This window comes from Antechinus flavipes, chromosome 3 (assembly GCF_016432865.1).
Source record: "Antechinus flavipes isolate AdamAnt ecotype Samford, QLD, Australia chromosome 3, AdamAnt_v2, whole genome shotgun sequence".
Taxonomy (NCBI): Eukaryota; Metazoa; Chordata; class Mammalia; order Dasyuromorphia; family Dasyuridae; genus Antechinus; species Antechinus flavipes.
In genome coordinates this window covers 260,759,827-260,784,060 of record NC_067400.1, presented here as the reverse complement: position 1 = coordinate 260,784,060, position 24,234 = coordinate 260,759,827, and the positions used below count along the sequence as shown (strand labels likewise).

The window sequence follows — 24,234 nt, the reverse complement described above, 5'->3', positions numbered from 1 at the left end:
GGGAATTGATACCATGCCTTCTGACTTCCAAAACATTGTTATCTATGCCAGCTATCATCTCGAAAACTGCCCTAGAAAAAGAAAGCATTTTATTTCAGTCATTAAATGAATATTTAGCGTGTTAAATGTTCAACAGTGTGTTCATGTAATAGGAAAAATGCTATTCACAGAGCCGCCAGAAGAACCAGAATAATTGGGGCTCAGCAAGAGCTTTGGGAAATTAAAATTGTTAGATTACCTGAATTTGAATTCAAGCCAATCATATTCAAGTCTAGTTTTCACATTTAGAATATTATATTGCTAAAACAAAAGAAAATCTACCAGGAGAGGTTCTAAACATTTATATTTGATTTCCTCTACCCTGGACCTTAAAAATGAATCAATACAGCAATGCTAAACAGGCTTAGATGTGGGGACTATTCAGTTAAAGTGAGAATGATGTTCAAATGCTTTAGGACTTGAAAAGACTTAATACAGGCTGATTTAGCTCATAGGGAATATCTTATGGAGCACTTCCAGAACTGCTCTTCCTAGTTTTAGTCAACCACCTGGGACCTTTCAGAACTGTTTCTAGTCATTTGATGAGTCATTGTAAAAGATATTTGAGTTCTGATATGATGTGGCAAACTGAGGAGTTCCTTGGTTTTTCCCCATCCTGGGATATCAAGAAGGAGGAATGAGTGGTGAAGCATCAGTTAAAAGAAAGGCATTTTCCAACTTGACTTTCTTCATTTGATTCCTCAGGTTATATTAGATAATTCTTAAACTTCCAGTAATGGCTGAGGAAAGGCTGGACTTTTTCTACTTAAGCATCATGGGACCATATCCACATGGCAACTAGTGTAGAAGAATTATGCTTGATGAGCTTGCTCTTGAGTATGTGATTGCCTTTTCCAGTTTTGTGTTTGTTCTTTCTTTATCTGAACAAGTATTTATCTCAATGGAAATATCTAGGTTTAAATTAAATAACCTTGTGATGGAAATCAAGGGATGCTCATCAGTTGGGGAATGACTGAACAAATTGTGGTATATGGATATAATGGAATTCCATTGTTCTATAAGAAATGATGAACAAGCTGATTTCAGAAAAGCCTGGAAAGGCTTACAAGAACTGATGGTGAGTGAAAGGAAAAGAACCAGATAGTAACAATTTCAATTGTTGATCAATTAGTTGCTTACAAAGTACAGCTACAGGTTTGGTTTGAATAATGCTACAGTTGAAAGGGAAGAGCAGCAGATGCAGCTTATAAGGTTGGGATGTTGGAGGAAAACATTTAGGATCTTTTAAGTGAGAATGCTTAGCATCAGACTTGGAACCTGGATTTAAAAATTATTTGTTGAAGGACTAACTGATGTGGTCTAAGTTTCAGAAATAAGCAAAAGCAAATCACTGGAGAACATTTATTTTTTCTTTAGTTAGATCTTCATCTTTTGAATATCCTTGATGAATTCAGTGAATATAGGAGTAATACAATTCTAATAGAGTAATCCTGTCCCTGCCTTGTTAAATTTAAGATACATGTAAATAAAAACTCTATGCAGTAAAAATTCACATTTTCATGTGCAATCCTCCATTTTATTCTTTGTATACATATGTATTTGTTTCTGATTATTAAATTCATGATAGAAAAAAGCAAGCTCCCAATACTTACAATCATGGTAATAACCATAAACTAAGCCCAGGAGAAACAATTCAAAGAATGACTTCAATTGAGTGTGTGTGTGTGTTGTGGAATGGGTAGAGATTTTTTGTCAGAGGCCCTAGGACATAAAGCAATGTACCCAGAGAGCTTACATGGAAGGGGGAATGGCAGAGTAGGGATGTCTCAAATCTTCACACCTGCCTGTCATCTAGTAGTTTCCTGTATACTCCAATTATTTTCAGTACCTGAGAACCAAATTCTGTTGTTTCTGCACTGCTGAAGGAATGTAAACCCAGTCAATGCTCTGCACATTCTCAGCAGCTTTTAAATCTGATAGCCCAGGGCAAAGCCCAGGATTAACCATATCCTAGCTGAGATGCTGCTTTTACTTGTTCTTTGCTTAAAGATAATTGTTGCTAGAGTTTGTGTGTGTGTGTGTGTGTGTGTGTGTGTGTGTGTGTGTGTGCACAGATCGTGTAGGGCTATTTTGAAGCACTTGATTTAAAGGATACTCTTATGGTTTTATCTTTTCAAAAGGAGAAGAAAAAAAAGTTATTTGTCCTTAACGAACAAATTGAAATTTGAAGATGTTTTGCTCCTATAAGTTTTCTTTTTCTGAGTGAGAAAATGGCAAAATGTTTTAAAGTAATCTAACTAATGAAGAACAGAAGCTGTGAGTAAGGCTTATTCATAGGATGAGCATCCTTAGTCCTCTCTTTTCTTTTTGGATAAGTCCTACTGCTTGTACAGACCAAAAAAAATTTAGATTTAGTAGGTGGTTGTATTGAAGTATGGACTTTGGAGAAATCTACTGTGAATTGCCAAGATTAATGGGAAAAGAAAATTTAAAATTTCCTAAAACAAGCATTAACAGGAAATACTAAAACAATTCTGGAAAACTTGATTTATGTTTTCATTTGAAGAAAGGGAAAATACAGAAGTGGTAACCCATTTTTATGTTTTTATTTCACTCAGGAATGCTAATCAAATGAAATTTGCATGATTAAAATTATAAACCTAATGGAGCAGTGTAACCTTAGTTACACTGAATTTAGAATTAGGATTTAAATATTTAGTGGGTGTATTATTGGATAAAAGGTATAAGTCGTCTGAATATAAGTAAGGAGAGATTTTAGGAATCCTCATATATGCTATCTTTTGCAGTGTTAATAGAACTGGGCTTTCAGGAGATGTGGTTAGAGTGAGGTTTGGTGAAAACAGTATTGAGAATATCCAATTCAATTCAAGTAATATTTATTAAGTATTTACTATATGCAAGGAACTATGTTGGCCCAGGAGATTAAAATGACAAAACAATACATCAATTATTGTTCTCAAGTAGTTCATATTCTGTTGGACTATATAACATAAATGAATGAATGAATATATACATTAATGAAAAGTGTTTATTAAGCATTTATTAAGATGTAAGTTGTGGTTAAGATCTGAGGACACAGAAAACAATCCTTGCTCGCAAAGAACTTAAGAAAGATAATATGAGAGCAATTTGTTGTTTAGTCACTGCAGTCGTATCTGATTCTTTGGTGACTCCATTTGGGGTTTTCTTGGCAAAGATATTGGAGTGATTTGTCATTTTCTTCTCCAGCTCATTTTACAGATGAGGAAGCTGAGGAAAACAGGATTAAGTGACAGGATAAATAAATATAGAGTAATGTGAGAAGGGAGAGAACAAATTCCTAGGGATGCAAATATAAAAACAAGACTGTCCATGATCTTTAGGAGCTCATGAGGAAGGTGACACATATAGGAGATATTAGTATGAGTTAGATATAGAAAGGCCTTATGGTGCTTTAGATGAGAGGCAAAAGAGATGATAATATATCATTAAAAATCCTATTTATGAGGCAGCTAGGTGATGCATTGGTAAAGAACCCTGGAATAGAAGTCCAGCCTTATTGGCTTATTGTGTGTGTGTCTTATTGGCTGTGTGACTCTGGACCTATAACCCTGATGGTTTATCTCTGAAAATGCTTTTTATATTTATAAAACTATAAGTATTTCTGAAGCTGGATCATTTGACAAAACCAAGGACTAGGTTTTCAGTAGTTGTGACTGCTGGAGAAGAAGGGGCTGTAGCACCTACAGAAATAGTTGCTAGATCTTGTCTTTACAAGGATTGATTCTCTGGAAAATGGCTGAAGAAGCTGAGCTAGTGGTTGCTATTGTCATCCTTCTTGGGCTCAGGGTCTTGGGATATTTCCATCAGGGCTGTTGGTATTTGAGGGGGTAATGATCATTTGAAGTAATTGGCCCAAACTCTCCAATCCCGTTCTCAGGATATGTTGCTGTTTCATTAAGATTGGCTTGCTTGAACTGCCCCTGTCATTTGACTGGACCTTTCTCTGAAGGAACCATTTCCTTGGACATGAACTGTGGAGTCTAAGCTTAAAACAAGAACAATGGTGTGGGTTGGGAGGAAGGTCACTGCTCTTGGTCATACTTACTGGTCAATGGCACTTGATCAACAGTTGCTGTTGGTGGTGGTGCTGTGGCTGCCTCCTGTCTCTTCCTCAAGATGCTTATCTCTTCAATTAGGAGACCTTTCCTGTCCTGTGAGGATATACATGCCCAGAGATGTATTTGATTCTTGCATTCAATCCCAAGTTATTTTCTCCTCATCTGCCTTTAATGCAATGATTACACCTCTGAATTGATCTATATCTTATTTATTAATTTACATCTTTGTTTAATTCAATCAAGAAGACTGGGTTTTATGTGTTAAATTACATACATTGGAGGCTTCCACTCTCACTCTTGTACTAAGTAAATATAAATAATTTTAAGGTTCTAGAAGTGCTAACAATTAAGTAGAGCACAAAAGACTTAGGGAAAAGGGGAATTCCAAAAGAAAGAGAATGGAGATGTGTGAAATGCTCTGTACAAAAACATAAAGGTAAATATCAAGTGCCCAAAGGTCTCAAGGAACATTTAAAGAGAACCATTCCCAGATTGCATTTTGTCATTTCTATATAACAATAGTCTTATTTCAGGATATGGTTTCAAGAGTAGTGGACATTTCTTTTGAGTTCAACTATTTGTTTCTGGTTCCTGGTTTTTTAGTTCTAGAAGAAACAAAAATCAAGATTTTCTATCCACTTAACTATATTTTTTATAAGTTTCTGGGAAAGTATACCCCAGACTCTATTTCTCTTTTATTTCTTCTAAATTTAGTACTAACCCTCCTGAGATCCCAAAAGAAATAATCTACTTGATCAACTGAGATAAGATGTATAAAGCTCTTTGAAAACCTTAAGGTGTTAACTTGATACTAGACACTAGTAAGGTTGTTTTAAGGATCAAATGAGTCAATACATATTGTTGTTATTATTTGTCTTTCCTTCTTGAAGAGGACTAATGACATCAAGATATCTTGACTTGCAAGTGAACTGAATTTGAATGCAGCAGAGCTGTGCAAGGTCATCTGCTTCACTCTCTCCTCCTATATCATTGGAGTCAAAAGGATTGGCCATCACTTCAGATGAAGTAGGAAACCTTGATCTGTTTTTCCTAATATATGTATGTAAAGGCTTAGCAAAGTGCCTGGGACATAGAAGATGTTATATAAATGTTTTCTTCTATTCCTCCTCTCCCTCCTTTTCTTCCTGTTCCTCCTTCTTTTCCTCTTCCTCCTCCTCCTATTGCTCCTATAACTACTGCCATTATGGGTGAAAATCTCCTTTGAGTTTATGTGATAAGTACTGCCAAATGTATATTTTTCACAGTGCAGATATTGTGGGGGCAAAAATTTAGGTTTTATTATCATGCTCAAAGATAGGATGAGGATTGAAAAAAAATCTGAACAATCATGAGGATTTGACAAAGTTTCTTTTAGGCAAAATTATAGCAAAGTGACAGATGAATAATCATTTAAATATTGCAATCTTGTATATTCTTCTTAGGTCATAAATGTTAAAGAAAAGATGGATCCAAAGTTCTATATTTCCTCTAATGTCACAAAAATTGAGCAAGCTTAGTTAAACAGAGTTATAATCTTATATATTCCTTAAGGAAACAAAACAAACAAACTCTATAGGTAAACTAAGTCAGATTATAGATTAAACTACATTTAGAGGTGTCACAAATAAGCTGATTGAGGAGTATTTAAGTATCTCAACTCAGATAAGTTGAGATTTTTCTTATGGATTTCTTATCTAAGGAATGTTTAAGGTTTCAAATAAATGTTTATATCATGGGACAAGTTTTGGTCAGGTTGAGTTTAATACTAAGATAAGATAAGATACTAAGATAAAAGTTTAGTTAACCAAAATTCACAGGAGGAATGGTTCTGTCTCAAATGATAAAAGGAAATAAACTCTCATTATACTTCCTCTCTTTTTCTTTCTCTTCCTTTTCTTCCTCCTTTTATATTTTCTTTTCATCCTCATCTTCTTCTTCCTTCTACTACTACTACTACCACCACCACCACCACCACCACCACCACTAGTAAAATATGAAGTGAGTTCTGTGCTAGAGCTGGCTTTGGTTGAGGATTACACTCCAACTCTCAGTCTTTACTGACCTCTGCTTTAACCATTAGACAGAAAGGACCAAGAGCATGGCCTGGCCTGGCCACCACTTAGATAATGCCTCCTTCTCCCTATTTATCTGTTTCTTAATTATTGATTTATAATCAAATTATTATTGCTATTGCTACTGTAAAAAAATTATGATGACTGTCCTGTGGGCCCACTTAAATGAATAAATAAATGAATAAAAAAATATTTATTTAGCTCTTACTATATGCCAAGTACTTCCTTAAGCACTGGATATACAACTGATAAAAGAAATAGTATTATTCTCAAGAAACTCACAGAAATTGGGGGACACAACATATAGAAGAAACTTCAATGGTATAGCAGATATTCTAAGAAGTCCTAAGAGTACTAGGGGCTAAGACTGAAGTTATAGTGTCCTAGGTTGAAGCTTCCTTTCCTGATCACTACTTTCCAATCCCTCTAATCAATTCATGTCAGTACTATCCCTTCTGTGTCCCTATCCTACACTACACTCCGCTTCTACCATGTTCTCTGAAACCCCCATTGTATTGTTAACAAACATCTTAATATTTGACATGTACCTATAGTTCATATTTAATTATAATATAGTTATAATATTTTAAATTTGATTTTTAATGTATAAGATGTTTCATCACAAAACAATTTAAGCTCTTTGAGTCCAAGCACTATTTTATTTTTGTCATTTTTTAAAATGCTCATTTTCTAGTCTGGTATGTGGTAGATAGCAGGGGCTTAATAAATGCCTGGGAAATAGAGCTGAAACAGCATTGAAACAACCTTTCTAAACATATTTCCCCCATCCTAACCCAGAGGATATCATTTTTTGAGCCTAAGTGCAATAGTTAACATTAAAATCCTATTGAAATTCATCCTATTAGATTTAACCCTATCCTTTAGTCCAAAATGTCAAATTCTTCTGGTGGCTGTAAAACTCCTTAGTGAAGCCCAAGCCAAAAAATGTAATTGATAAATGTCTAGGAAAATAAATGAAAATACAATACAACATAGATAATGTTCATTTGTGCCCAACAAGAAGGACACTGATAAATTAGAAAGCATCTAGAAGAGGGCAATCAGAATGCTGAAGGCCCTTGAGCATATATGTCTTGTGATGTTAGTTGAAAGTGAATGGGAGTTATTTAACCTAAAGAATACAAAACTCAAGATAGACATATTCATGGGCTGCTATGTGGCACCCTAATACATAGAGTTCTGGGCTTGGAATCAGACAAGGTTCATCTACCTAAGTTAAAATCTGGCCTCAGACACTAACTAGCTATGTGACCCTGAGCAAGTCTCTTAAACCTGTTTGCCTCAATTTCCTCATCTGTAGAATGGGCTGTAGAAGGAAATATTAAATCACTCCAGTATTTTGCCAAGAAAATCCCAAATGGGGTCATGAAGAGTCAAATATGACTAAAATAATTGAAAAACAACATATTGGAGTATTTGAAGAGCTGATGTATAGAAAAGGGGAGTAGACTTGGACTGTTTGGCCTCAGAAGGAAGAATCAGGAACTTTCTGTATAGAAGGGACAAAAATATTGATTTAGGTTTTTTGTCCAGAAAAGTTGCCTGAAAATTGAGTTATATAGAATAGAATGGGCTACTTTGGGAAACTGGAGCTTCTTCCTTATTAGAGGTCTTTAGATAGATAACTACTGGCTGGGTATATTATTATAAATAAGGATCTTTTTAGGGCATTATTTATGCAGGCTGACTGAAGTCTCTTCCAAGTTTAAAATTCTATGATTCTTTCTGAAATATCATTTCTTTTTCAGTCTCCTAGTTGTATCAAGGACATTGTTAATAATATACATCATTCTTGTCAAATTTCTCATAAAGTACTACATAGTTCCCAAAAAATTCTTGGTTGCCCCCTTTTTATTTTTGGCAACAAGACAGCATGGGATCTTTTCCATTTTGCTGGAATTTTTGTCACTTTGAGAAATTTTGAAAATTGATCATTGAGTATACGATTAAAATTTTACCATCTTCAGCAAAGATTTATTCTCTGTCTTTAGTTTTATCCAGTCTCTCTTTCTAACTTCCAAAGTAACACTTATATTTCCTAATTTAACACATGTGAGAGTTATTTGACTTTAAATGTGGTAGTTTCACTGTCATCAGTGTCAAGAAGCTTGTCATAGAAATAGTGAGAAATCTTTCATTTTTCAACTATTTATTGCTCTCCTTACAGTTTCATCTATAGTTGTTTTTGCTAAGCCTTTGTTTAGTTGTGTCATATGCCAAGCTTTCTACTGACTTGCTTACTCCTTTAGTTTCTCTGTTTTGTGAGATGATACTATTTGTAAGAGTCTGTCTTGCTTTGTAAACATTGTACTCTATAGTTATTTCTTGAATTGCTAATAGTGGTGTTGTTCCCATCCTGTCCTATATCCCTCTTTATCTTCCTCCCCATTCCAGTTCTCATTTTCTGATTAGAAAGGACTCTATCTCTTTGAAATCTGTCTTCCTTCACTGAGGAGATGCCCATCAATTGGAGAATGGCTGAATAAATTGTGGTATATGAATATTATGGAATATTATTGTTCGCTAAGAAATGAGCAACAGGATGATTTCAGAAAGGCCTGGAGAGACTTACATGAACTGATGCTGAGTGAAATGAGCAGGACCAGGAGATCATTATATACTTCAACAACAATACTATATGATGATCAATTCTGATGGACCTGGCCATCTTCAGCAATGAGATGAACCAAATCAGTTCCAATGGAGCAGTAATGAACTGAACCAGCTACACTCAGCGAAAGAACTCTGGGAGATGACTAAGAACCATTATATAGAATTCCCAATCCCTATATTTTTGTCCGTCTGCATTTTTTATTTCCTTCACAGACTAATTGTACAATATTTCAGAATCCGATTCTTTTTGTACAGCAAAATAACAGTTTGGACATGTATACTTATTTTGTATTTAATTTATACTTTAACATATTTAACATGTATTGATCATCCTGCCATCCAGGGGAGGAGGTGGGGGGAAGGAAGGGAAAAATTGGAACAAAAGGTTTGGCAATTATCAATGCTATAAAATTACCCATGCATATAAACTTGTAAATAAAAAGCTATTTAAAAAAAAAAAAGAAATCTGTCTTCCTTGACACTTCATCTACTTGCCAACATTTATATAGAACTTTGAAGTTTGAAAAGCATTTTACAAATACTGTCATTTTATCCTCACAACAACCTTGGAGGTTAATGCTATTATTATCCTCAGTTTACAGATGAAGAAACTAAGGCAGGCAAAGGTGAAGAGGTTTGCTCATGGACATACAGATAGTAAGTATCTGAAGTGGGATTTGAAACCAGGTATCTCCTTATTCCAAATCCATTCAGTTTTGCTAGACTATGTTTAATAAACTCCTTTAATAGTAAAAGAGATGGATGTATGGGGTAGAGCGATGAATTCAAATTCTAATTCTCTGTCATCTTTGGAAAGTCATTGAACCTCTCTGGATATCAGATGACTCCCTAAGACTCATCTACCAAGTTAGCCTTTGCCTAACATTTCAGTTCTATACTAGTGTAAAAAATTTCTGTTATTGATGAAATCACAAAATAAAACCATGTATCTTTCAGAAAACTTTGACACTTTCCACTGAGAGCTCCAGGAAGGAGACACTGTGACTTATTTTGACTTTGCCCTCCTAGCTCATAGAACTGTGATTTGGACAAATATTTTTTCAATGAATAAACCAATGAAAATGGTGGTGATACAAGAGATGAGATGAGATTGGAAGCAAAGATTCAATGTGATTGGCTTACTCAGTACAAATCTTAGAATCACATAGTATTAGAGATGGAAGGAATTTGTGGGCTCATCTGATCCAACTTTCTCATTTTCCAGATGAGGAACCTGAGATACATAAGATAAAGTCTAAGATTACATAGTTAATCAGTGGTAGAATTGGATGCAGGTCTATCCCTTGAATCCAAGGGCAAACTTTTGAGCTTTATGAATCTTGTGCTAGAAACCAAACCACATGATGTATAGCTAATGATCAAGTCAGATGATAAGTACAAAAAGAATTCTACTTCTTAGTGTAACTCTAGTCCCAAAGGTATGGGACTCTTTCCTTATTGATGGTAATCAATGTTCTGTTTGAGGGGTAGGGTAGAGCTGACAAAAGCAAGAGAGAGAAGAACTATGAAATTTTCATTGAACCTTCTTTGAGTAGATGAGTCTCTGGACTTCAGGAAGTTAAGGCTTTAAGTGAGAGAATGGACAAGACCAACCCCATTTTGTGCTGCTGAAGGAAAAGATTCTGAGAAGACATGAGAAGAATCAGCAATCTTATTTTGCCATTTTGCTATGCCAGATTTAGGGGAATTTTCCCATTGGGTGAGATCTAGTACTCTCTCCCTTGCTTGAGTTGAGTTATCTTGCTCTCAATGGGAGAAGTCCTCCATTCTGTATTTTTTGGTATATATTCTCCTGTGTACACTTTCTCTGATTTCCACTTTGTTACAGTTTGAATAAATGGCTTTCTTTGTTCATTTCTAGGTATATTCATTGTGAAACTGGTGTTTGATGGGAAGGATGTCAAACTTTGGATGTAAAGGTTGGGATTCTGTTTCCCCCAATAACAAACATAGATAAATTAGAACAAATCTGAAAATTACATCCCCTAAACAAATAATATTTAAGTTATTGTTTTTGTTCAGTTTTATCTTATTCTTTGTGACCCCATGCATACCAGGTCCTTCTGACCTGAGGGGCTTATCTTCCAAGGTCATGTCTTTTAGCATTTTAATACTGTCCACACCATTTGCCATTTTCTTTTCCAATTTTATGCAGATCAAAGTTAAATGACTAGTAAATGTCTGAAGTCAGACTTAAACTTAGCTCTTCCTGACTCCAAGCCCAGCACTCAATTTACTACTCCACTAGCTGTCTCATTTAAGGAAGCAAATAAATATAATTCTATTCCAGAATTCACTCTCTCTGAGGAAAGCAGAGTGGCCTCTGTTCTTAACCTTCTGCTCTACCTTTTGGCAGGAATAAGATGCCTGAGATATCTATTCTGCCTCCTTTTGAGTCACATAATGACACCGCATGCTATATGTAGGAGACAGTCCATCATAATGCAGAACATCCTTAAGTTAGAATGTTTGAGCTTATCAGTAGCTGGGTGGTGCAGTAGATAAAGTATGGAATTTGGGCTACAGAAGCCTTGAGTTCAAATTAAGCCTTATATACTTAGTAGTTACGTGATAGAAATCATGGCACTCAACCTTCATTGATCTCAGTTTCCTCATCTGTAAAATGGGGATAATAATAGCATCCAGTTCCCAGGGTTGTCGTGAGGACAAAATGAGATAATATTTATAAAGCACTTTCAAAAATTTTAAGTTCTTATATAAATGCTAGCTATTTTTATTTATGCTTGCTTGTTGATTTTTTTTTTTTTGATTGATGGATATATGCCAGCCTAAGGTTGAAGAATAAGGCTTAGGCAGGGGAGATTCAGAATCACAGAACATTGGAACTGGAAGGGAGCTTTGAAGTCAATTATTCCATTTCTTTCATTTTACAGGGGAGTTAATTGAGGCCCAGAATGATGAAATTGTTAGATTTTTGTTATTTGAGGCCCAGTGACAGATCCAGGATTTGAATATTGGAACAAAATCCAGGACATTTCCCAGTATTTCATGCTTACTCTCAAAAGGACAAGGAAGAAAGTTTACTTTATAAAATGTTAACTGTGGAAAACCACTGACTCTAAAACACTCAATAGCTTGCCAACTTAAAAAATCATTAAGGATATTTTTCTCTTCCTGTTTACATATTTATGTCTCTATAAATGTATCTGCATCTGCATTTGCTTGCATGTGGTTGTCTGCTGTATTTGATTCAGTGATCCCTGCACCTGGCTGCAAATATACACAATAGGAAAGAGCTGGGGGTTGGGGTGGGGAGCATTGGTTCCTGTATCAACTAGATAGTTGGATGAACATGTGCTAGTGTAGTATATACATGCCTTTCTCACACAAAATGTCTTTAATTCAATCTTGAGGCAGAAGAATTCTTTCTGTTTGCCTGTAAATATACCAGGAAGGCTTTGGATAATGGAACTCTCCTGGATGCAAATGAAGCTCTCTGATGTGTATTTTCAATTAACTAGTGAATTGTAGGTAGAATAAAAAATGGTAGAGTCTTAATTCAGTGGTTAGAATGGCAATACACTTTTTTTTTTCCTGATGTTGCTCCAGTTTTCAACACTGTCTTATTTTTTTTTTAACCAATGACCTATGCAGTACAGCTATAACAAAATGAGTTTGAAGCCTTGCTTTAAATGAAAAAAAAAAAAAGAAACAAACCCAAATTGAGAAGTCACAAATCTCCATAATTTTTCAGATTATTTATGTGGAGGAACATTTAAGCATTTACTATGCATGAACCACTGCAGGAAGAGTGATGCCTGAGGCAGAAACTAGTGATCTTCCTGGCCCCATTTTGAGAATAATAGGATTGTTTGGATTCTTATTTTATATTTCCTCAGTTCTTTGACTCTGTCTCTCTTTCTCACTTTACTCTATCTCTGCCTGTCTCTGTTTGTCTCTGTCTCTGTCTTTTTCTCTATCTCTGTCTGTTTCTGTCTTTGTCTCTCTGTCTCTGTGTCTCCCTTCCTCCTTCCCCCCATCTCTTTTTCTGTATATATGTGTGTGTGTGTGTGTGTGTGTGTGTGTGTGTGTGTGTGTGTGTCTGTTTGTTTGTCTGTCTATCTCTGTCTGTTGTGACTTTGGGTAAGAATCATTCATTTCGGGTGATTCTGCGCAGACACACACTCCCCTTCCCAGAATGTTTCCCCTGCCAGAGGGTGCTTTGGGTTTTAACTGCTAAGCTCTGTCTATTTTGTCAAGGAAGAGGAGAAATACAGCTCAGAGAAGAGCTTCAGAGAACAAATGGCAAGAGAGGTCTGGGTGGAGATAACTTAGTGCTCGAGTCATCTTTAATGGAAAGTAGATACTCTGGCCAAGCCTAATATAGAATGCATTATAAAGAGTGTCAGTCTGAGAGACATGATAAACAGGAGAAATTCGGCTCTCCAGAGGGAGGTAGGCTTTAACAGAACTAGCTGAGGGGTTAGAATTACAGTGGTTTGTTGCAGTGGGCTGGTCTGTGCAAAAGGAATGAGGTAATGTATATTTTTAGTATTTCTAAGAAGTAGCAGCCTACATTTCTCTTCAGATGGGAAGGAGTGGAGTAAATTTATAGGGAGGGCCTAGATTTATAGATCAGCATAAGATAGTACCATTTCTCCCCCAGATGTTCTGTTTGTATCTTTTTGTTTGATGTGCTGTATTGGAAAGATGGAGAATATTTGTTATGATGACAAGCCTGAGCAATAAGAGTATGACTTGGTAGCAAAAAAAAAAAAAAAAAAAAGAAAGAAATATTAGTTTTTACTAAGGAAATCAAGTAGGCAAGGGAAAGAAAAAGCATTTATTAAGTGCCTACTAAATGCCAAGAGCTGTTCTAAACACTTTACCAATATTATCTCTTTTGATGCTCACTCAGGACAACCTTGTAAAGTTGATGCTTTTATTTTATAGCTGAAAAAATGGAGACAGACAGAAGTTAAGAATCTTGCTCAGGATTACACAGTAAGAATTTGGAGGCTGCATTTGAACTCAGATCTTATTGACTCCAGACCCACTGCTCTATCCACTTCTATAACTCCACTATAAGCTGTAGGACACAACAAATATAGATGTGTTTGTTTTTTTTAAGGATCTTAGGATTTAGGAATGATTTTAGGAAAATTATTAACAAATTAGAATGGGTCCAGAGGAAGGATTGTTGAAAGAAATGGAGACTATGACATGGAAGGATCTGTTGAAGAGTTATTCCCGGAAAAGAAAGGATTTGGGGAGAATACATTTCTCAGAAAAATACTTTCCTTTATGCTTTATCTGAAGTGGCATATGAGGAACAATAGGTACGAGATGCAGGAAGTCAATAGTTACCTCATTGTATGGAAAAACTGCCCCTAACAATGATGGCTGTCCAGAACTGGAGGTAGCAGCAAGTTCTGTCACTGGAGGTGAGGGGATGTTGGAACAAAGGTTCCTCTTCTTATATGGATTAGACTAAAAAAAACCTCTCTCTCTCTTTTGCTGTCCCTCTCTCTCGCTTGCTTTCTCTCTGTCTCTGTCTCTCTGTCTTTTGCTGTTTCTCTATGTCTATGTCTCTGTTTCTGACTCTGTCTCTCTATGTGTCTCTGATTCTCTGTCTCTGTCTGTATGTCTGTCTCTTTCACAAGCACTTTGCCAATAAAGCTCATTTGATCCTCATAACAATCACTTAAGGTAGGGATTATCATCATTCCCATTTTACAGATGAGGAAACTGAGGCAAACAGAGATTAAAGCCAGCCTTTAGCTGATGATACAATTAAATAGCATTCAACAAGTCTTCCTTTCTTTGTTAACTAGTCCATTGTACTGCACTTGGAAACTGAAAAACACTAGCAGCATATGCTTCGAACACATGACTGGGGACAAAACTGTCAGAATATACCTATGACAAGTCATTGTTCCCATATTGCAGTCCACAAGTACTTAACCTAATTTTGAAGTGGAATATACTTACAGCACAGACTTCCTGAAAAAAGCATCTGTGGGTGATGACAGTATAAGAAGGCTTAAGTTAATTATTATGGGGATTTCCCACTGCAGAATTTTAAATAAAGTAAATTTCCTTTGCTAGGGCTTCTATCGAGTTGATTGGATCTCTCTGACTCACCCAGGAGCATCAGCATTATGTAGGGCAGCAAGATGTACTCAGAATTAGAACATATGATTTCAAGTTTAAGGTCTTCTATTTGCTATCCGTGTAACCTTGGGCAAGGACAGTTAGGTGGCTCCACAGAGCACAGATCCTTGGAATCATGAGTTCAAATCTGCCTTCAGACACTTTCAAACTGTGTGAACCTGGACAAGTCACTTCATCCTGTTTACCTTAGTTTCCTCATCTGGAAAGGGAAATGGCAAATCACTCTATAATCTTTGCCAAGAAAACCCCAAATGGGATGTCTGAAGAATCAGACATGATTAAACTACAACAATGATGGACAAACCACTTAACTTTTCTGGATTTTGATTTCTTTACTTATGAAATGTGACAGTTTAATCCCTTCCAGCCCTGACACTTTATAATTCTGTGATGACTATTGCTTTCTTCTGTTTGGCGTCTCCTGCTTTTGTGTTAAATGACCTTTGATTATACTTCATGATTCCTTAGGGGGAAAGGAATGAAACTAGCATTTATTAATTACCTACTATATACTAGCTACTATATTAAGCACTTTGCAAAAATTATCTCCTTTTGTCATGTTGCCATGTTATTTTGTTTTCTATATATGTCTCTCTCTTTTCTTCCATAGGATATCATTTCACAGTGGAAACTTTCCATCCTTGTCTCAACTAGCAAGGAATGTCCCATATTCCCAGTTCATAGGCATTTGAGACCTGACCAGCATTCTGAAATTAAGATTTAGAAGAGAGTATTCTTTCACAGCTTTGAGAGAGACTGAAATAACAATCTATGAGTAAGGGATGGACTTTAGTTGCATCTGGGGTTTGGAAAAAGGGAAATACAGTCTGCAACAGGAACAGAGATAACACAGAGAACAGATAGCTAGTCTACCTGTGAGAGAATATGGTAAGGCAATGGCACAGTGAGCAGCCAATTAGTAGCCTTCCTTTGAGAGAAGATGGGAAGACAGTCATATAGCTTCTGTTAAGTGGAACAAAATGTAGAGATTGTTGGTTGTAATCATCACTTTAAGGGATGAGAAAACCTCTGAAAAGTTTACATTTTTTTCAGAATTCCTTTCCTCTTAAAATGCCTTCTACATCCAGAGAAACATCTATGGAGAGTGAATATAGATTGAAGCTTACTATTTTTAATTTTTTAGAATTTGTTTTTTTCCTTTCTTGTGGCTTTCCCCTTTGTTCTGATTCTTCTTTCATAAATGATTAATATGAAAATATGTTTAACACGATTGTACATGTATAGCCTATATTGGATTTCTTGCTGTCTTGGGGAAAGATCAGGGAAAGGAGCAAGGGAGGGAGAAAAATATGGAACATAAAATCTTACCAATAATCAGTGCTGAAAACTATCTTTACATGTAATTGGAAGAAAAATAAAATACGATTAAATGAATTTTAAAAATAAAGTGTATATCCTTAAAAATTTCCTTTCCTTTTGCCTGCTTGTACCAGGAACAGTTATATAATAATTTGAAAATAAAAATCTAGCTGTTTTTATATGTTGATTTTTGCTTAATGTAAAAATTCGTGGTTCAAAAATATCAGCGATTGATCATGAATTCATTTAGTGAATATCTACTTACTGAATATTTGCTCAACAGTAATTTGAGCAAATAGGAATAGAGGAAACCAGGGACTGCCAGGAAATACATAAAATATAACTAGAGCAAGACATAAACTTCTATTTAAATGCTAAGGATTTTCCTTACTAGAAACACAAAGCTGTTATGCTTTATTAATAACTTTTTTCCTTATATAAACTCCCTAATTTAGCAGAGAATGTGATCCATATCAACTCCCAGACCATTTTGTCCTTAATCTAAGATGAGTTCAAATGCTGTAGCCAGGTGTTTAACCCAAAGAGGAGTAATCAAAGGAAAGATGATCCCCACCTCCCCAACCCATTCATCACCGTGGGAGAAAAAAGATATAGTTGAGGATGTTTCAGTTCTTTCCTCTTTTCTATTTTGGAGGGGGAATAAAAGAGAGAATGTTCAATCAACTTTGCTCCACATTGATTTCTGCTGGTTTACCTAGTATATGTGTAGGGTTAGTTTTCCTCAGCTCTACGTGCTGTTTCCCTGTAGGGTTAAAATTCTCCCTGGATGGTGGAGGGGACTAGCCACAATGATGGAGGGTATCTTGCAGGAACTCTACTTAGAAAGGAAGTGTTACTGAAGTTTGAATCTATTACAAATTATGTAATATTGTTTAAGTTGGCAAGTACTCTGAAAGAGTTCAAACTTTTTATGATTAATATACATTTTTATATATTTGTTCTAATTACATGTAAAATGATTCTTTTTTTCCCTTTAATTTTGAATTTCAAATTGTTTCCTTCCCCTCCTGCCTTTCTGAGAAGGCAATCATTTGGTATAGATTCTTCATGTCTAGTCATGCAAAATATTTCTATTTTTTAACTGCTTATTGTAAATGATAAGAGGTATTGCTCCATTAAGAAAGTATCATTAATCAAATGTGGTCTTCAGTGAAAGTAACTTCTCTGGGGGAAAGGGTCCTTTTATCCCCATTTGATTTGAACCACACCAATTCTGTTTCAGAGATTTTGCTGGAAAAATCTAGATTGGGAAATTAATGAGCCAAAGAGAATTTGACTCCTTTGATTAGCCCCACAGGACAGATTTAAGTTTATATGAATTGAGAGTTCCTTGGGGCAGCTCCTTAGACTTTTTAATTGGTGTAGGCAGTGTAAAACAATTTGGACCTATTTGGGGCTGCTAAATGGGATGCTATAAGTAGATGACAAATATCACTGGAGGTAAACTATCACCTTGAAAATCAGCAGGTTTGGAAATATTTAACTCATTAACTAACCTCTGAAAAATGATGGGGTCAATGTGAAAATCAAAGGTCAAAACCCAGTATTCATATTTATTTCAACGGTTTCTGCAGTCTATGTTCTATTAGTCCTGTATCTGGGTTAGATACATTTTGATAAATAGCACCATTCTTGATCCATTAATGTTACAGGCTGGGTTTCAGTAGTGGAAGGTAATGGTTTCATCTGGTGGTAGTGTTCAGAGCTTTGTAGTTTTGCAAGAATCTTCTCTCTTTCCTGGTATTACTTGGATCATGGATCTAGAGCAATAAGAATTTCAGACACCATCTACTCCAACTCTCTCATTTTACAAAGAATCTCAGAGAAGTTAATGGTTTGCCTAAAGTCATACAGGTAGTTAGTATCAGAGGCAGGATTTGAACTAAAGTTTTTTGATGATGGATTTAGTGTCCTTTCCACTGTCTTCCTTGCTGTCTTCTCTGAGTTTAATGCAAGCTCCTTGAAAATAGGATTTGTTCCATTTTTTCCTTTGTTTTATTAGCATCTAAACTGGTAACTTGAACATGTCTTTAATAAATAGTGGTTGGATTAGTTATATTGAAATGAATAAATATTATCAAATTTTCAGTGAGGATAGAAGATCAAATGAGCTCTTCTTTTATCCAGAAACTTGCTCAGAATTATGGTAAAAAACTTCTCCATTTTTCTTGATGAATAGATCCTGCTGGCTGGAATTAGTACTCCCAGAATGGAAATGATCACATAATCATATAGCTTATGTCAGGGTAACTCTTCTCAAATGTGTTTTAAAAAAAAGAGTGAAGTCCTACTACTTGGAAGGGAGCACCATGAATGTGCTTTTGATTAATTTCTGCTTCATGGGTGGTATATACAATGTGAGCCAATGGATCTGTAGCCCCACTGGAAAGAGAAAATCATAGACTAAATTATGGGTGGATACTTGGTAATATCCATACCTGATAAGGACTTGGTTTCTTCAGTCATAGCTTCAAATCAGAATGGGCATCCTTGTATTATTCTAATCATAACCCAGGAGCCATATTGATTATTGAAGCAATTATTTTTAATGCATGAGGAATGAATCTATGAAATCTGCACAGGCTCTCAAGGCTGTAATACTGAGGGTTGAGTTCAGTTATGAACAATCAAAATAGGTGGATGGTGAGAACTGTAGTATGATCTGATAGATCTGTGGACAGATACTTGGAGAAGGATATTTTAGAATAGCTTCACCTATGTATACAGAGAGGTAAGTATGTGAATGGTATAGAATATAGCTAGTGTTTTACTCTAGAACATAGGATATGGACAAATCCAGGACCAACCCTACTTTCTTTTTGACCCCCAAACTGCCCTCCTATGTAGTACTGGGAAAATGATGGAGAGATCACCACAGCTTCAATTGCAAATAAAGACAGTACATTGTTTGATCAGCTCAGGTAAATTGATAACTCCCTTCATTTGGGCTAAATTACCATGAACAAGAATGGTTAAACCTTCAAAAAATTGATTAACTAGGGCAGGGATTCATCATCATCATCATCATCATCATTTCATCATTCTAGCTTAAATTATTCAAATAAAAAGAAGGAAAAATAAAGAATAATAGCATACATATGCTCACATGTATACATATTGATATACGCATGTTTGTATATATAGAAAATATGTGTAATATATATATTATATATGTGTGTATGTGTGCATGGAAAATAGAATGTATATGTGTGTGTATGTGCACTTTAAGATTTACAAAGCATTTTACTTCCGTTGTCTCATTTAGTCCTGAAAAAAAACCCTGTAAAGTAGAAGCAATTAGTATTTCTATTTACATATGAATAATTTTAGGTTGAGAGATATTCAATGATTTGCCCAATTAACATAAATAGTAAGTCTCTAGGGTTGAATTTGAATTCAGATCTTTCTAATTCCAAGTCAAGAAGATCTTCAGATCCAAAAAGAACTGATTTATTTCATTATATTTCCTTGTACTTGTCAAATATTCTTTGAATTTCTAGAGAAACCCTGCTACATTATTTAGTGGGCACTGCTTTCTGTAAATAGAGGGTTCAACCTTTCAAATATGCCAAAAGACTTTTGGGTTGTGAGCAATTCCTGCAGGAGCTCTTGCTCAGAAACCCAGGGGACTTGGGACACTTACATTTGGCAGGTGGAGTCCCTATTTCCAAATAATTGTTCCTTCTCAAGCTAAAATAAATCACTTGCCATCATAGGAAAGCAAAGGACATCTACTTTGAACCAAATTCAAGGCAAAAAATGAGTTAAATTGAGCAGTAAGTACTCTCACCATCTCTATCTGCTTTCAGAAACTTGTTTTGTGCAAGGTGAAAAGAGCCACTTGGAATATTGCCATTTCTGCAAAGCTTTGATCCAACGGTTGCTGGGCATGTTGGGTTTGGGGCTTCGGGTCCAAAGTCCCTATCTAGAAGGACTTCCAAGAAGCAAGAAACTCCACCATTGCCTGAGTTTCTGTTGGAGGTTTGTGTTGGTTTATCAATGAGTATTGGCAGTGGGGATAGTTAACAGAGCCTGTGCAAGGGACCCTCCAAGGGAGGAAGAAAAAGTATATTTCAAGGCAGGTTCTGGCTTAGCCTTCAAAAGGTAAATAAATGACAAGTCAGATTTCAGTAGGAAAATAAATCCCGAGGGTGAGGCAGGAACAAAGAAGGAATTTGTAACAATAATCTAAAGGAGTGGGTGAGGGGAAAGTCAGCACACCAGGCATTTTGGGAGAAAACAGTGGAGGAGGAAATAGCACCAGGATTCTACAGAGTACAGCTTGCTTAGCCCTACATCTCCATTCTAGACTAGCTCTTTTATGGCTAGCAGGAGCATAACTAACCAACTATGTCTGCCTTGCTAGAAGCCTCAGCAAAAATGACCAGCAGTGTTTAATGGGTAACCTCTCCCAGGTATCAGTGCATTTTCCTCCTCATCCATTTGGCAAATATTGATTAAATGTATTTTACATATGTAATACTATATTGTATTCTTAAAAGAAGAATTGTTGTAATCATTTATTTTTAAATTTTCATTTATGTGTTTTAAAAATTATTTCCATTGATATCTCTTTATTTCATATTCTTTCTATTCAATAGAAACATTTCTTATCATAAAGAAAAAAAAAGAAAAATAATAGTTCAACAAAATAGGGGTTTTCTCTGACACATTTAATGCTTCAAATCCCTAGTCAACTGCCTTTGCCATTTTTTCAGATCACACACACATGTGCATATTTAAATATAAATTATTTAAATATATATGTGCATATATTATAGCTTTAAGGTTTATAACATATTTTACATATATTATCTCATTTAGTCCGTTATAATTTTACAACATTCAGTTTAGATTGTTTTGTTGTCATTTTTGACATTTGAATTGTATATATACTTTTTCCCCCGGTTCTGTTTACTTCTCTTTACAGCAGTTCATATAAATCTCTGCATTCTTTTCTATTTTTATTATATAGAAAGTTGGTTCTAATGGCAATATTTCAGATATTAATTTATAGTTATGATTTGAAGGAGTAGAGTGTGGATGGGATTACCCCTTCCTTGAGATAACTAGAGCAGCTTCTTCATTCATTTGTTCATAAGGCAGGTCCTATTTTCTAGTAGCATAATTTTTTTTTAAAAAACATTATTACTATTGGAAAGTTCTTAACTGTAGCTAACCTAATACCCTCATGCAACAATCTAAAGTCATTTTCTCTTATTCTGTCCTAAGTGAAGATAAAAAAATCAGTTCTCTTTCTTCTCTTCTTTCTCTGTGTATTAACCTTCCATTAGTTGTTTTTTTTTCAGGGAAAGGTTTCTCTATTTTTAAAAGCCTTGGATTTCTGTACTGCAATTAATTAATCCCAAAACAAAAGTCTCTTTGCTTTCTTCCTATGATGGACTAATGGGCTTTTAAGTCTGAGACATGATGGCACCTTGAATACAAGTCTGTTATCTTTTTTTTTTTTTTTGCAGAGTAAGGAAAGAGTAAATCCCCCTTTGCCTTACATTGCTACTGTACCACATGCAGACTACATTTTCAGGGTTCCTTGCAACTTCTGGGCTGGCACCCTATTGTGAACACTGTTAGACTTCAGTGCCATGTGGAGAAATCCACTGCACACGATCCTGCTGCCATGGTCACTAACCTAACAAGTTTTTGTTGTTGTTGTATTGTGGAACCATAGTGTATACCGCAGACTCAGAAAAAAAAAAAAGCTGCCCCATATAACTTTGCATTTTATTATTCTCTTTCTTAGAAGTTCTAGGCTCATTAAGCTCATAATATCATCATAAAGGAGATAAACATTATATAGAGAATTTTAGAGTTGGATGGCAATGTTGAATTCATTAAGACCAAATCTGTCCCATTACAGAGGGGGAAACTGAAGTCCAAATAGGTCACTTGATTTACCAGATAGAAAAGGGGTTTTTTTGATTTTTTTTTGGGCAAAATTCCCAATTCAGTGCTGTTTCCACAGCATCAGAGTTATTCCACAGATGGAGATGTTAAGTCAGAGAATCCTTTGTTTAAAGATATATATATATATATATATATATTATTATTATTATTACAGCAATAAGCAGAGCACAAACTCCAGAGGTATTTTTGGTCCTTTTCTTGTGTACCAACAATAGAGAAGTGTTCTTTCTTTCCTTTTTTTTTTTTTAAGTTGGAATACCATTAGGTTAAAATATATTCAATTGGAAACCTCATGCTCCCCGATTTTAAGTCAGTGTTTCCTCTAATGTAATATAACATCTGAGTCCCCATAATGTGGCCCTGTATTGGCTAATGTTAGATGCATGCTACCCAAACAGGAATGAGGCAGATAGAGATTAAGATCAGGATCTATTTCCAAGGAATTGTTCCTACTCAAGCTAAAATAAATCACATACCATCATAGTAAAGCAAAGGACATATTCTTTGAGCCAAATTCAAGGCAAATAATGAGTTAAATTGAGCAGTAAGCACTCTTACCATCTCTTTTGCAAAGCTGCCTCCTCCCCCTGTGTACCTTCCTCGGGGACACAGATTTTATCTTCTGCTCAGTCACTCTGGGTTTATCCTGTTGCCTCAAGGACACAGGGGAACAACAGAACCAAACCACTGAATCATGCTAGGATAGTGACCATGGCAGCAGGATTGAGTGCAGTGGGTTTCTCCACATGGTACTGAAGTCTAACAGTGTTCACAACAGAGTGCCAGCCCAGAAATTGCATGGAACCCTGAAAATGTGATCTGTTCTGAAAGTGCTGCAATTAGATAAATTTAAAATATGGTGCTCAGGACCTGGCCCTAAAAAGCCATTCATCTTTTTCTATTCTAGAGACATTAGCAATTCTAAGAAATCTTTACTTTCCCTTCTCCCCACCTCCAACATATGACATCTCTTCCAGTTTTTATTTCCCAGATCTTCTGCAGCCTCTACTTTTCAAATCTTGAATACTGTTAAGTCTATACATGCCAGTGTGGGACAGACAACCCAGAGACTCTCTTGATTGATAAGAGGAGAATACTGAGCTCTATAACTTTGGGGGGAAATGGTGGTCCTATGCAAAAGAGTATAATATTGTAGAGTTTTGGCTCTCAGTTTCTCTCTCTCTCTCTCTCTCTCTCTCTCTCTCTCTCTCTCTCTCTCTCTCTCTCTCTCTCTCTCTCTCTCTCTTTTGCTGAGGCAATTGGGGTTAAGTGACTTGCCCAGAGTCACACAGCTAGAAAGTGTTAAGTGTCTGAGACCAGATTTTAACTCAGGTCCTCCTGACTTGGGGCTGGTGCTCTATTTACTGAGCCACCTCACTGCCCTGAGAGAGGAGATTCTTTATTAGTTTTGAACAGCAGTACCATTAGCATTGCTCTGTGGGATGCCCAAATTGTTTACTGAATCCTGCCTGGTGATGCTGCTGATGATAGCAGTGATGGTGGTGGTGGTGCTAATGGTGCTATGGTAGTCATGGTGATGACTGGTGGTGGTGGTGGTGGTGATAATGATGGTGATGGGGGGGTTGTTGTGTCATTCTCAATCAATTCCCCAAAACTCTGGGATGACACTCATTGAGACATAAGAGTACTGCTGAGTAAAATTGAATTCCTTATCAAGGTCTCTAACCCACATGCCATAGATTGTTGAAAACTCAGCACAAGGAATCCTTAGAAATATTTATATACTGAAGCAGAGAAATCATGTTGAAACTGAAAAAACAAAGTAACACTGGGATACAATCCTAAAGGAAAATTGCCACCTGGGGCTCAGTCACTAACTAGCTTTGTGAGTAAGTCATTTCACCAATTTGGACATCCTTTTCTTTATAACAGAGCTGTGGTATATAAAGACTGCTCAATTCTTTATGAGGAGTCATTTAAAATTTTTTTAAATGTCTGAGGCTATCAGCATATGTGTGTATATT

At 35.8% G+C, this 24,234-nt stretch overlaps 1 long non-coding RNA gene across 1 annotated transcript; it reads right to left on the bottom strand.

Moving 5' to 3' along the window:
• Positions 1 to 3,065: 3,065 nt before the first annotated feature.
• LOC127557900 (uncharacterized) lies at positions 3,066 to 22,902 on the bottom strand. Its single transcript, XR_007952650.1, has 3 exons — positions 22,808 to 22,902; positions 4,109 to 4,214; positions 3,066 to 3,270 (listed from the first exon to the last, which is right to left on the bottom strand). It is a non-coding gene; the product is annotated as an uncharacterized LOC127557900 (long non-coding RNA).
• Between the last annotated feature and the right edge of the window lie 1,332 nt (positions 22,903 to 24,234).